The following is a 14,662-nucleotide window of genomic DNA, read 5'->3' as shown; positions in this document are numbered from 1 at the left end:
GCAACAAAACAGCCCCACACCATGATTCTCCTACACTGAACTTCACAGTGAGGAGAGGGTTTTGATATGGTAGTAGTTTAAGTAGACACTGTTTAATCATTCCTGTGATTTTGATGAAGATCAGACCACATTTAGTGACCAATTAAGGCAGAAATGTGAGAAATTCCAAACCGAGTTCTCACTTTTTCTTCCCACTTTATGTTTTCTGCCTAACAAGCTGTAATGGATGATAAAGTTCTAGATACTGCTCGATGTTTTACATTTGTATATCATAGTATAATAACCTAAATTAGACCTATACGGTAGCTTGAAAATACTGTAAGTATTGAATGCTTTTTACCATTTGTTTTGTTTTTTCTAGGTGATGAAGCCCAATGAAATTACACAAATATTGTCAACACAACAGCCTCCTGCAGAGAAGTCATTGTACAAGTAAACTGAAATGCTTTGATTTATTTTTCTGCTTTAGTTGCTTGATAAGTGTCTTTTATTTCTCATAATGTTGCAAGTATAGTACTTCAAAATGAGCCTACATTACAGAAACATTCAAATACAGTTTCCTTTTGTTTGTTAGACAATGATGCCTTAAAAACTACTGCAGGTGACAATACCCAAATGATCTAAAACTGGGTCATCTTCGCAAAGGTAGCAGCAACCCCCCGCACTTAAAAATAATCCGCACTGTCTGTCTTTGTTTCGCTAGCTTACTAAAAATTCAAACCCTTTCTCCAATTTAACCTTAACCTGTTTGAAGGAATCTAAAGTAGGTAAAAAGTAGGACTAAGTAGCATTTTGAAAGACAGCTCATTTTAAGTGGACCTGCTATCTCTGTGCTATCTCATTAACAGTAGCTAACCTCTGTCACGGTCAAGCAGACAGAAGCGCTGACACAGGTGCTTAACTGTGGGCTGTAAATAGATTGTGAAGAAAGAAAGAATATTTAACCATTTTAAATAGGACCGTCCCTCTGAAATATTAAACCTCCAATGTCATGTTAGGAGGTTTCTTCAGGATGCTGTGGTTTGGCTTAATAGACAAATAGATTAAAGTAGTTGAGTAGAAGAGGAGAGTTTGATTGAAGCAGATAGATAGGACCTATATTTTATTATATCTATTGGGATAATAAGTCTCTCCAGCTCCAGTGGGTAAGCTGAACGCTTATCTATCTAAAGGTAGAAGACAGAGTATCTTACCACCTTTTAGATTAGTGTTTGTGGAAGAAACACACTCAGTAAGGTCACCCAAAAAATATTTTTTCAAGCAATTGGTTGAAAGTGATTACATTTGTAAATAGGTGAGATAGATGGATGGATGGATTGATGGGTGTTTGGGTAGGGAGGTATGGTAGGTGGGTGGATCGGAAGATCTGCGATCTCGAATCCCGCAGGTGCACACTGTCGTTGTGTCCTTGGGAAGACACTTCACCCACCTTGCTTCTGGTGTCTGTGTACAATGCTGTGTGAATGAGAGTGCGGATGGGTGACTGGTTCCTTGATGTAAAGCGCTTTGAGAGCCTAAAGCAGGCAGAAAGGTGCTATATAAATGTGACCATTCACCATTTAACATTTGTGTAAGAGAAGATAAGAGCAATGTATTATGAATTGGTTAACAATTACAAGAATCACATGCATCAAAAACAGAGGTAGAGGTATACCCTACAAAGTTAGCAGGATTGGAGGTTTATCTTTATGGGGACAGAGAACTTTATAAAGCCTAAATGATTTCAGTCTTTGCAAATTTCCAAATTTGGCCATTAAAATTGTAATTGTGCAGTCCTACCACCACCAAGAGACATGCAAACTTTACATAAGATAATGATAACAATGTTATGTAGAGTTGGTATCAATTTAACATACTTTTCTGCAATAAAACATGGGATTTTTTGGGTTAGTTGCTTCTCAGAATCTTTCGATATTGTCTTAAAAATAATAACCCGCACATTGACTGCTCGACTAATGTATATTGTAAATCAGGCTTGCCCAAAGTGGGGCCTGGGGGCCAAATGCGGCCCTCAGACCAATTTTTGCTGGCCCTCAGGCTTCTTGTTGAATTTGTACACCTCACTACAGATGGTATTCTTAACAACAATACTCATTATTCTACACAATAGCAACCTCAAACGCTAACATTTTATTGTGGGAATTAGCTGGTTTTGAGGTTCGAGCATAAATAAAGGTGTGGGACTTGGGTTAAAATTTTCATTGCATTAACCACCAATATGTGGCCACCCCTGTTGTAAATAGATTTTGGGGAAAAGGGAGACAATGCCATTTCATAAAGAGAAATAAGCGCATGGTAATAAAACATGAGACGTGAGACATGCGCTGCATACAATGCCAAATCATGTGAAAACCCTTGATCTTTGAGCACACAGACATTTGTTAAATATTGACAATTAGATAGTACAGACGTCTGACAGATGGAGACAGAAACAGACAGCATTGTGATTACAAATCCTTGGCAGATGCACTTAACACACTCACATTAGCCCATGTTTCCATTACATAAATTACCACATGTCTCAAGAAGTCCAAGTTAACCCTTTCGAGCTTCACTTTCGATATGCTCTTTCTTTGTGTGAGCTGCTAGTGTTACCACAGACTTGGCAATTTATTTATTATCTGGCTCCATATCTGCACACACACACATCATTACTGTCCGGGGCTTACGTCATTGTGAAACTACTCCCTACGACCACAAGAGGGCGCCGCGCTACACACTATCACCCCATTCACGTTTCTTAGAAGACCCCTTTGAGCGGCGCTATTATTTGCATGCCAGAACTTGGTGTTTGTTTAGTCAGGGAGGCAATTAAAGCTCATTTCAACAGGTTTAATTAGATTGATTTGAATAATTGTCTTGAAAGGCATTGTATAAAGCCCGTCATCGCTGTAAATCCTGGATTAACTGCATTCGCACAATTTGCATACATTACTGAATCTAAATGAGAGGAAAGAACATGAATCAGATACATCTATATACTTGTATTGTTGCTTGTTTTCAATGCAATAGTTTAATAAGCGTAATTACAAATGCAACATCCGTAACATGCTTTTAAGGCAATAAAGCATGTGGGGTTGTGATAGGTCAGCTAGATGCACACAGGAGATGCTTTTTGTAGCACATCACATGCATAGTAATGTGAAGGTCACGCAATGCTCATCGCACTTGGTAATGTGTTGCACTTAAAAGATCCATTATTAGTCGCATGAAGACAACAACAGAGCAGTGATCAAACAGTGAGTAGATCTCGCCAAGGCTAACAGAAGAAGAGGTGAAGGACGAACAGGGGGAGAATGGGGATAAATATAGGGGGGGCTGCGCTTCAGATTAATTGCTGACAAAAAGGACGCATGACCTAGACAAATGAGGAAGTGCCTGGGCCGGGGAGTTGAGGAGGAGGTTTTAAGGCTTTTACTCAAATGTCTGTGGGCCGAAAGGTTGCATTCATGTCATGTGATGTAACACACAAAGGGAGCTTATAGCTTATAATATTTTTTGGCATCTGTTTAAAAAGGACAATCCCACAAGATGAATGAAAGGGAACTGCAGGGAAAGCATACTTTTTATCTGTTGTCCATCGTCATTTGTGTCGCCAAATATGCCCCAATTTGTGTAATATGATATTTTATTGTCTTCCTGCATTCATTTGTATGCGTGAATAACGGCATAGGCTATTAGGTTAGATTAGACTATAACAAAAGTGGATGAATTTATGTTATCGTACTAACAAACTGTGATCCTATTCAACTCATGCTCATGGATTGTTTTCTGTTTTCATATAAGAACGTTTTTTTTATATTATAGGTTGAACTTTCACAAAACACAAAATCATACTAGACTATAAAAATAAAACACTTTTCTTCACCTGTCATCCCCTGTACGTACTTGTATTTTGTGGTGGCAGTTGAAGCATCTGCATATATTGACAGTTCATTGAACAATATAGGCCGGTTCCATAGAATGTTATGACATCACATGAACACGGCCAATGGTCTCGCCCCATGCTCTCAAGACTGCTCAGTGCGAAGAGGCTACAAGCACTCCTCCCCCAGTGCCGCTGATTTGAACATAATGGAGCATTCCTCTGAGCTAGCAGTGACAAGGGAAGACCACGCCACACTTCTTTCTCTTTCGACTGGGGGGGGGGGGGGCTAACTTTCTCCCCCCTATGGGCATGCAAGTAACGTGAGATTAGAACACAATGCCATCCTCTCACTTGAATCCGTTTTTAGTTCAGAGGAGGATATGAGAACACTGTCTGTTCCTTTGAGCTCAACTTTTAGGTTAGGAAGTGTTGCCTGCCGGTGTGTCACTCATTGGCTTAAGACTTTAGATAGACTTTATTGATCCACACGGGAAATGGCTTAGTCACAGAAGGTCGGCAGCACTCAGGAACCCTTGTAAGAAGAGTGAAATACTATAGGTGTAATACAGTCGTAAGCAATAAAATAATCCTGTCTTTTTTTCTGTAGCGCATTTTATAAACAGCAGTTCCCAAAGTGCAGCACACAGATGATGAAGAAATAATAAATACACACACAAATAATATACCATTGATTAACCATTGGCCTGATGATATTGTCGCAAGAAGCCACGATATATCGGAACTGAGTCCATCTGACTGAGATTTGCTCACACTTTCTGCATATACAATGATGAAGTTTATTTTAATTATTATTTATAATTTATTATTATTATATTAATGTTAAAAGAGCATAAACATAGGTCTCAAAATGACAGCAAAAATGATTAAAAATGTCCATATATAATCGAAAGGCAATCTGTTTCTCCGCAAGATTAATGATAAGTACTTATTAACAGTTCTTTACAGTTGTTTACTTACTTGTAAAGTAAGTATATAACTGGATTGAGGGAGCACACTATTAGGCAAAATATAGAAATAGATGCATGTATGAGTCTGTTACTAAGCAACCCTAACTTGTAGCTTATGCAAAGCCAAACATTTGCAGTCTTATTAATTAATGTTAGTTTCATGGATTCACACAAAACAGTATTGTTCTCAAGTAGATTTCTTAATCTTCTACTATTATACAGGTAACAATTTCTGCATGTTATTTACCTTATGAATAGTGTCATTTGATTAGCCTGTTTGTGCTTTGTAGATTTTGTTTGTGGATTTTTTTTCCTCAACTAATCAGAGCCTTAGCTATAGCCCATTGTTTAATAAACAATAGTTATAAAGCTCCAATAAACTCCTGTTGTGATATTGGGTTATACAGAAAAACAACATGACCTTGATGACTTTGTATTTTGAGCTGAAAACAAATTGACTCACAGACCTTGAATTTGACTGCGTTTTCTACTTTTTCTTTTGGTTTCCGCTTGACTCGGTTATTGGCGCTTATGAGATGTGCAAACATGACTGTAACAATGTTTATGAAAGCGATATAGCAGTGTGGATGTTTCCCCTTTGTCCATGAAATCGACTGTGTGACTGTGTGGGGTTTTATTATGGACGAGGCAAAACACTGGTCAAAGAATGTCTGGATTTGTTGAGCGCCGCATGTGTAATCACTGAGGAATGTCCCGAAACATTTCTGCTTTTCCTCCTCAAGACCCCTCTTTTCCCACGACTCGTCCAGGTCTCTACAAACCATTTCCTTTTTAGCTACGAAGTCTCCCTCTGCCTCCCTTCCTCCCTCTGTCCTCTCCGCCTGTGCTGTTGGTGAGGAAGACACTACAAAGAGCCCCCAGTTTGTACGAATTAAAGTACAAGATCCTCAAAAAGCACCAGAGGCGAGAGGGCAAGCCGTTTGAGAAATGCAAGGGAACAAGTCCAGGTTACTGTGTCAAAGTCAAAGCTGTTGGATAACACTACAAGCACTCAACTTTTTTTTTCCTTTTCTTTCTATTTTTTTTTCTTTTTCATGCAATACCACCAACAACTTTAGAAAAACATCTAATTGCAGTTCAAAGGGCACATTTGAAACATGTCCAGGAGCATCAACACTTACGAGAAGAGTAGGAGTATATGAGTCTCATTTCACATGAAGGTTTGTGCAGGACTAAACTACTACAATATGTTTTTTAAACTTCATATCACTTTTTAACTAAGCTTTAATGAACTAAAACATAACTAATGCTTTGCAATACACAGTATATATTAAGTGTATATTACATTGTTCTAATGTATTAGCAATTGTATGGACATACATAGACAACATTGCCACAAACTCACTGGGGCTTTTATGAATATGAAGATGCTATACAGTATGTGTACTGTAGTATTTAACCTTTTGAAATGTGTGTGAAGAGACGTCTCTCTTGATCTTAGCATTCTCTGCTTATGAGTTAACGAGTGGAGCATTCGATAACACACAGAGCTTTAGGCTTTGACTATATTTTTTACTTTTACTCATTTCATCTTAAAAAGCATTACATGGTTTTAATCTCTGCAGTGCACATTTGGATGATTTTATTAGCCACATTTGTAAATGTTGTACAATAACGAGTAGAGCAATACCAGAATCACCACAAAGGAACAAACAAAACAACAGCAAGAAATGAACAAATACAATGTACATCTTTTTTTATTATTATTTTTTATTATTTATCTCATTAAAGACTGCCGGTGGTCTATCATTTAGTCACATCAGTTGAAGAAGCTTTTTTTGTGATCAGACAACACACACTTACAGGACAGTTATTTCCATTCAAAGCATAAAGATTGCATCTTTCATGACACTTGACAATAGTATTATTGGTTTATTATTAAGATGCAATCAATTGTCTATGATGGGGACAGTGTGTGAACACACAAGATCCACGCTTGTAAAGAGCCCACAATGGATGGCTGCTATTGTTCAGTTTGCATGAACACACTGTCATTTAAACACCAGTGTAAGAAGGCAGGCTGGGCTCAAGAACATGACAACAGTATGCAGTGGTCGGCGCTTTGAACTGCTGACCATTGGATTTGTGGACGCTCTAACCACTGACCCATTGTCACTGTACTTTAATAATAAGTAACATTTTTCCAGTACCTCGAGCCTCCCCACAATATCATAGCACAAGTGATTAAATTGTACTTTAAAAGCTATACTACAAGATTACAGCAGCAACAGTGAATGGTGTTTTTGTGGCTCTCTATTCCTGGTGTCACTCTGAAGTGCAGAGAGACACTTGTACATGTGCACTGATCAGTAACAATGGTGCGAGGGCAAGGCCACATGTGTTAGCACTTTAGGTCACATGTGCGAGGGGCACCATTGAAAATACTTGTGAGCTATTTGTGGACATTCTTCTGCTTTGCTCCGTTGCTCTTCACCAAACACACACAGACACATGCAATCAGATACTGTGCTTTGTAGCGAAAAAGACTAATAACACTCTTGACATACAATTATCTGTTTGCTGCATTTCTTCAAAGGACAAGGTTAAACTAAGGAACTGTATATATGTAGGTTACTCTCTTGTATAACCTTTGCACAATTAGTCCATAGTGAGTTGATAATTGTTGCCCTGCACCTGTTCCCCAATTTCAGCTGGGCGTATAGAGTAAGTCTTCAGTTGCTTTTGCACATATCTTGGGGCAACGGGGATTGTGTATGTCCTTGTCGTATGAAGGGACCCTCGTTGATCAGTCTTCTTTGTTACTGTTTACTTGTTTACTTACCACTTGGCTGACCTCAGAAGCAGCTGTAGCTACGTACAGTATGAGGCTTGCCACCACCAGGTATAAAGTGGATGAATACCTTTTTGATGAATGGCTAAGCGCCCAAAACATCACATTGTTGTGCTAATAAATAAGTGTTGTTGGGAGCCCATTATCTGCAGAGTTTTTCATTTTTGTTAATGAATAATTGTCCCCTGTGAAGCGCTGTGGGTGACTTGTGTCTGTGAAAAACGCTATACAAAGAAAATTTCCTTCCCTTCTTCATTACATCATGCAAATTTCCAACAGGATAACTTGTTTCCATAGTCTCCATTGATCTGGAGCTGACTCATTATTACTCTGTGATTCTTGTTTTTACTCTGAAAAGCGCCTTGTGCACCTTTTGGTGAAACCTTGTATTTTGGTGGTGGTCCCGTAGTGTGACATGAGCAAGTTTTCACTTAGCTATCTTTATTCTTTAAGTGGGTGGGCAGAGGAGTATTTAGCTGAGCCCCTCTCCGCCAATAAGAGCCCTTCCTGTGGAGTAAAAGAGCGTGTTGTTGGCCTGAATGTTCCCCAGACACACATGACATCTGCCTGCCTGTGTGCATGGCTGCTGCTCTTTGTTCCTGAGAGGGCCGGGATGATGTCACCATTGTGATCATTACCGCTCTGCCGATGTGTAGTGCCCTATTTTTGACCAGGCGTCACCCTCAGTGTCTGCCCGCACGCTGCCAGGAGGAACAGCGGCCTGCCAGTATTAATTAGCACACACCCTGTTTTCATCGGGCCTAAAACCGTCTTAAGACCACCCCCGCAGGCTCCCAGGCAGACTCTCTACCCGCATCTCACAAATGGCACGACTGAAAGAGCAGTGGAGCAATGAAAATCTGTGTGTGGATGTTTCGTGATGAGTCGTTAACCGTGTTTTGTTCCGTGTTATGCCGCGGCACATTTCAGATTCCTCCCTAATGCTTTCATAGACAGTGTCTGAAGAGCTCTTCTACTCTGTTTACTCAGTTGATATTAGTGATTTCGACATGTTTTTAGAGCAACACCAACACTTAAACCTTTCAAGGTTAAGGCACTATGAAGAGTCTTGCATTTACACCACTGCCTCAACTCACCTCTTCGTGTGAGCCTGTCATACATGTTTTTTTTTGTTTGATCTGGGTAACCACCTCAAATAGTAGAAAAAGTAGGACCAGTTGAGCAATTGGGTGGCACACGGAGAGACAGACTTACGAAATCAAAGCTTTAAATATTGAACTTTAATGAGTCTAACAGTTAAAGGCTTTCAGAGGCCCACACCATTCAGTTTAGCCCCAGGTGATCGCTGTAGGTTTCCCCATCAATCTTGAACATGCACCATACTCTTATCTTCTATTTCGATACTTCCTAACAAGACCCTATGTCCAAAACATTTGCATATTTTCTTGTGGGAACAATATCTGTTGCTCAACCTTTTTGTGGGCAAGTGTCATTAGAGCTCAGTCGAAACAATCTTTACTTTCAGTTCTCTTTCTTAAAGGGTTTGCTGTAATGACTCAAGGAGAGAAAAGTTCCAAATAAAAATATTGTTAAATGCATGCTGACAAAGTGAGCTCAGTTATATCAATTTAGTACAGACAGTTAGCAGCACCTTTTGTAATAACTCGCTTTGCCTCAGGTATCGAGCCTGTATTTAATTGAATTGTTTGAATGCTCCCCCAAAAGCCATATAGACGCCAGACTGTTAAACGAATCATTGTGCAATCACAATTGGACTCATTAATAAAAGAATGTGTTTCTCCATTGACACCAGAATAATAAGGGTTTCATTTACCGGCAATTATTCAGAATGAAAGTCACACACCCAGGTGTGACTGACGCGGCGCTAACAGACTTGTGTAGCGGTTTTGACACAAATGTTCAGAGTCTTTTTGAAGGCCTCAAACACAGATTTTACTTCATCATATGGACTATGATGAAGCAGAGGAGCAAAGTAATTGGCCTGTACATTTTTCATACCTCACATTTTCTCTGAGATAAGTGATTATATATGTAAGAAGTCTGAAAAAAGTTTAAATTATCTGAAATGTGTGGAAATCAGTCACACTTGAGAGCTTGAGTAGGTTTTCATCTTTCCCCGTCATTCATTTATGTTTACCAAAGCCAAGCCATTCCTGTTCTGCAGTGGTTGAGGCCTAAATGGTCATAGGTTTCAGATGCTCTTCGGCTTGTGACCTCATGAGGCACGATTAAATTGCAGTTATCAATCTTTTACTTTGAAGTTTGGCCTCAATATTCTTTGGACACTTTTTCTTGGATATGGATATAGAATCATTTTTCCATCTCTTACATTGCGTGTGTGTAAGATGTCCCTTTTTATATGTCCAAACACAATATTAATTTCCACTGAGCATAAGCGTAAGTGGTTGGACTGAACAAAAAAAAAAATCATCAGCTAAACCAGGGGATTTGCATTTGGAAGCCACTGTAAGAGAATGCGTCTTTAAAGGTAAAGTTTTAGTATTTTGATGAAGCTCTCCAAAAACACTCTGCAATCAGGCTGGGAGGCAAATGTCAACGCAATGCAGATAAACCGAGCTGCGTGTGCTCTGAGGAATGAGATAGTCTTGGAGACAAATTGCCAAAAAATTAAAAGTGTCTTTCAGCACAGTTGTTGGCTGCAATGCATTAAGCTTCCCAGTGCCAAAAGACAAAATTAAAAGCTATGAACACTGCTTTTGTTGCCTTTCCTCTCCCCTAGTTTGTTTTTTATTTTATTAAAAATGTCAATTGAGAGTATTTGAATGGTGGAAAAAAGTGCATCCATACATTCTCAAAGAGACGTGGCAAAGCATGTGTTGTAGCTGTCAAATGTTGAATTCTTTTACACGTTTAATTAGCTTTGTAAGCACGGACTCCGTTTTTTTTAGGGTTAAAGTCCTTCATTTATCCAAGTTTTTTGGACTCCATGGCTTACAGTCAGATTCTTCTAGTGCTCACTTCCCTCCCCTGGTGCAAAGCCAGAGAATGACTGAATGTGTGTGTAACTATGTAGGACAAGCTTCCCCATGATATTGTCATTTTACGTTGTTATATTCATATAGATGCAGCCAATATCACTTACACGTTTGTGTATGGGTGAATTAAGCTTCAGGGCCTTAATCTCAGTACATCAGCTGGTTTGGTTCATATGCATGTTGATCACACCTGCAGCATGAATGTCAACATTGGTAATATTAAATAGATGTATGAAGCTTGACATATAAGATCTGAAAATAGCTTACGTCGTATAGAAGCAGCGGTTTTTGCATTTAAATTAGATTTTATAGTCTATAATTAGACTTATTGAAATGTAGCATTTCAGTCTACATTATTTACATAATTTATGCTTTTCTTTTGGGCTTTTTATCATTTTGTGATTTAGTTGAAGCCTAAAAAACAAATTCACTGTGAATGTTGTTTGCTTTCTTCATAAAGATAGCAGCCGTAATTTATGAGCATATCTGTTCACATGCATGCACTAAAATCAATAATTAGTGATTTTACTGATGCTGCTCACATCAGTCCTGAAGCCTCACTGTTGACAAGCTATATAAGGAGTCCTGCAAAGAGTGAAAACACTAAGCTAATATATGTAGCAGTACAAGTCTTTTAAGCCTAAATTAAATTGACTGAAACTTTGCATCTTGACTAAAATGCTTGTGCTGGAGAATTTAATAGAAACTTCTTGCAAACTCCACACGTTAAGATCAAGTAGCTGAACCTGGGGGCTTCTTACTGTGTGGTGAAAATGCCAACCTTTCAACCTCTACCCAAATTTAGGCAGGAGTGGTTTCAGTTGTGCAGCGGTTCCACATGGGCAAACTTTGCTATTCTATTTGGGTTTCACTTGAGTCTCTGAGTATAGAGATGGTCGTCCATGGTCGCCATATTGCTGATCCTACATGGTCAGTGTCTAGTTTCTCTTAAGCATTGATTTAGAAAATAATAATGATGAAAAAATACAGGAAACTGCTTTTGCCCAATCACACTTGTCAAAGGGTTTTTTTTCCCTTAAAAAAGAAAAAGCCAGAAAAAGCTTTGTCTGCAGAAAATGAATGCTCTTAAATCTCTGATGAGTGATTTGGCCGACAATGCGGTCTGTCAATACACGCTGAAAGTCTCCTCCAGATTAGCATTTGAGTGGAATCCCATGAAAGATAGCTTACCTTTGCATTACAAATCAGGAGCGGACAACTTAATAGAAGAGGCTTTGGGTCTCCTTGGAATTACAATAATGTTTCTTATTTTCCAGGTAATAACCATGAATTATTCAGCTAATGTGAGCCTGAGTTTGTCCTAATAGGCTGCATAAACTTTGTTGCTTTGTTTGTTGTAAGAAAATGGAAAAATAAAACAAACTGACTTGTGTTTAAGCTGCAGCCCTAACAATGGTAGCTTTATGTGGGTCAGGGAACAGAGAGAGAGCGCGAGCTAAAGCAAAACTTAACCAATAACAAAGAGAAGTACAGGTCTATTAAGTTATTTTCTATTGTCAGCAAAAGCAGCTGGCCGCTTCAGCAAACAGGAATCAAACTGGTTTTGGGTAAACTATGATAAGGTAAAAGGCGCTGAAGCTTGAAATTCCTTCAACTGTGAGAGTAATTCCCCTTAAAAAATCCCCTTAGCGTTTAGCTCTATAAAATATTCAGTAAGGTAAACTCTGTTCTTTTGAAAATGTTTTCCACACATGCATTGTACTTTGGTGACAGTGTTGTGTCTCTAAAGGTGTCCCATCGGTGAACTTGGCCAAAGGTGCTGCGTGAACCAGGGTCGTCTTCATTCAGCAGTGACCCCTGAAGGTGAGTGTGGGTTCAAACAGTTGGTGCACTTTGACCGCCAGATTGACACAGATTATAGCTCCCTTTATATTTTATTCAGGATTATAACATGCACTGTCCCGGTCAATGAAATAAATGAATAGAAATTTAAACCAGGGATCCTTTCATGCTCATAATGCACATCAATTACAAGAGACAGGTGCGTAGAAGACGAGGGAGAAACCCAGTCTTTATCAATAAGAGGACATATTATCATTATTAGGACGATAGTAGGAAAATCTAGGTCTTCGTTAGGCAAACCCCAGTGTCCTGATGAAAGGTTGCCACTGATGATCTCTCGCTGATTTCTAAAAACGTTTAACATGAGGAGGTTGACATTTTGAATCTGGTTCTCTGTTCAAGCATGTTTTTATTCTTTTTTTTATGCTGGATGTTGTCTCCACTATAACTGTATGTCATGATCTTTGTTTGGGAAGAGTTCTGTTCTTAAAATGTTTTGACTCACTTCAAACCAATTAGCTGAATACTAAAACTGCTTCTACAACTACTACTGCTGCTTGCTACTATTAATGTGTACAAACTACAGGGCTGCGCCTATATGAGTTGTTATATGTGCCTCTTTATGCCTCTCTATGACCATGATTTCACCTGCAGCAAGAACAGAGTTTTTGAGCGGCAGCCAAGACCCCTAGTGGCAAATGGGAGAAGATCAACGACTTTGATGAACAGACAGTATCATATTGTATGTATTTTTACTATCTCAGTGAGCCTCACGATGTAGTCACCACCAGAAATGGTTTGGACTTCACAGGAAAACCATCTCAGGCGACTACCTTATGAAGCTCATGGAGGATATGGAAAGAATAAAGGGTGACAATTTTGACAAATTCAAAATATAATACATATTTCACCTTTTTTTGTGTTTCCTACATAATTCCATGTGCTCTTTCATAGTTTAATGTCTTCAATGAGGAATCATACAATGCAAATAGTGTTGAAAATGAAGAAAAGCCAATACGATACATAATCCAAACGTTTGACTGGTGCTGTATAATATTGTAATAATATTTGATAGTAGTGATCTTATTAGCATAACAAAAACTTTTAAAATTGTATCGCCTTTATTTCTTCCCATCGGTGGCCGGTGGTCAAATTGTGGACCTCAGACTAATTAAACTCCATTAAATGTGGTACCTAACTGTGCTCTTGAGAGTTGCTGTTAGTACTAAGGCCTCCTCGGAGTGACAGTAGAGTGGCCTGAGTGGAAAATACAGGCTTGATCACTTTACCCCAAAAAAGCACTGCACTTTAGGAGCCGGTTTGCCAAACGGAAAACCTGCTGACATTTGGATCAAGACGTGTTTTTATTTGATTCAAGGTCATTTGGCGTTGCCGGGTCTAGGTGACATTTGCTTGTGATCTCATTCTTCACGGAGAGATGTATCACAGAGGGAGCGTGTTTCTTCACTTTTCCTGGCACAAATGACTACCTCGTTCCCAGAAAAGGCTCCGTGGTAATGCTATGTGCTTTCTCTCTATCTCTCCGTTGTCTCTCTGTCCCAGTGTCTCTCGCCCTTCATCGGTCACACTCTGACAACATGTGCGCGCAGACTGCAGCTCCTCGGTGAATGACAGTGTGAATGTACCTCATCAACTGTGAGTCACTCTACTCTACGCTGCCATTATGATGATTTCTCCCTTCTGTGTATTACATCATGCAACAGAGGGTTCTGCTCAGTTACATTCGCCACAATAAACACTCTCCCAGCACACTCATTTGCGGCGTCGAGCGAGCGGGGCTTTGTTAGTCAACCTAGCATGGAAAACATTTACTGGATCTCTCAAAATCTTTTTATCAAGATCATTTGTGCTCACTGACTGAAAAACAGTACATTAATGTGAAGCTTGCAAATATTGGCAATGCGTGGATGTGTCATAAGAACTGGATTTGGAGTTGTCTGTGTTGTTCTTCAAACGCTTTCAGGGCACCACTGGTGTTATTTAAAAGGAAAGAGAGGGAGAAAATAGTATCACATTATATTGTGTCCCTGTGTCTCTTTGGACCTTGAGTCCGTAATAAAGTTGAATTGAATTGAATTGATATCTTGCTCTTGTTATGCATTGCTCCAATGGTGTAAAGGTATTTGGACAAGGGTTCGGGTCAACGATTGAATTAGAACTATGGCGGGGTGATATGATAGGAACTGAATTATGATCTGATACGGCAAATCGT

This window comes from Gobius niger, assembly GCF_951799975.1.
Source record: "Gobius niger genome assembly, chromosome: 4".
In the NCBI taxonomy this organism is placed as follows: domain Eukaryota; kingdom Metazoa; phylum Chordata; class Actinopteri; order Gobiiformes; family Gobiidae; genus Gobius; species Gobius niger.
The sequence above is the reverse complement of the archived record's forward strand: the minus strand, read 5'-3'. Positions refer to the sequence as shown.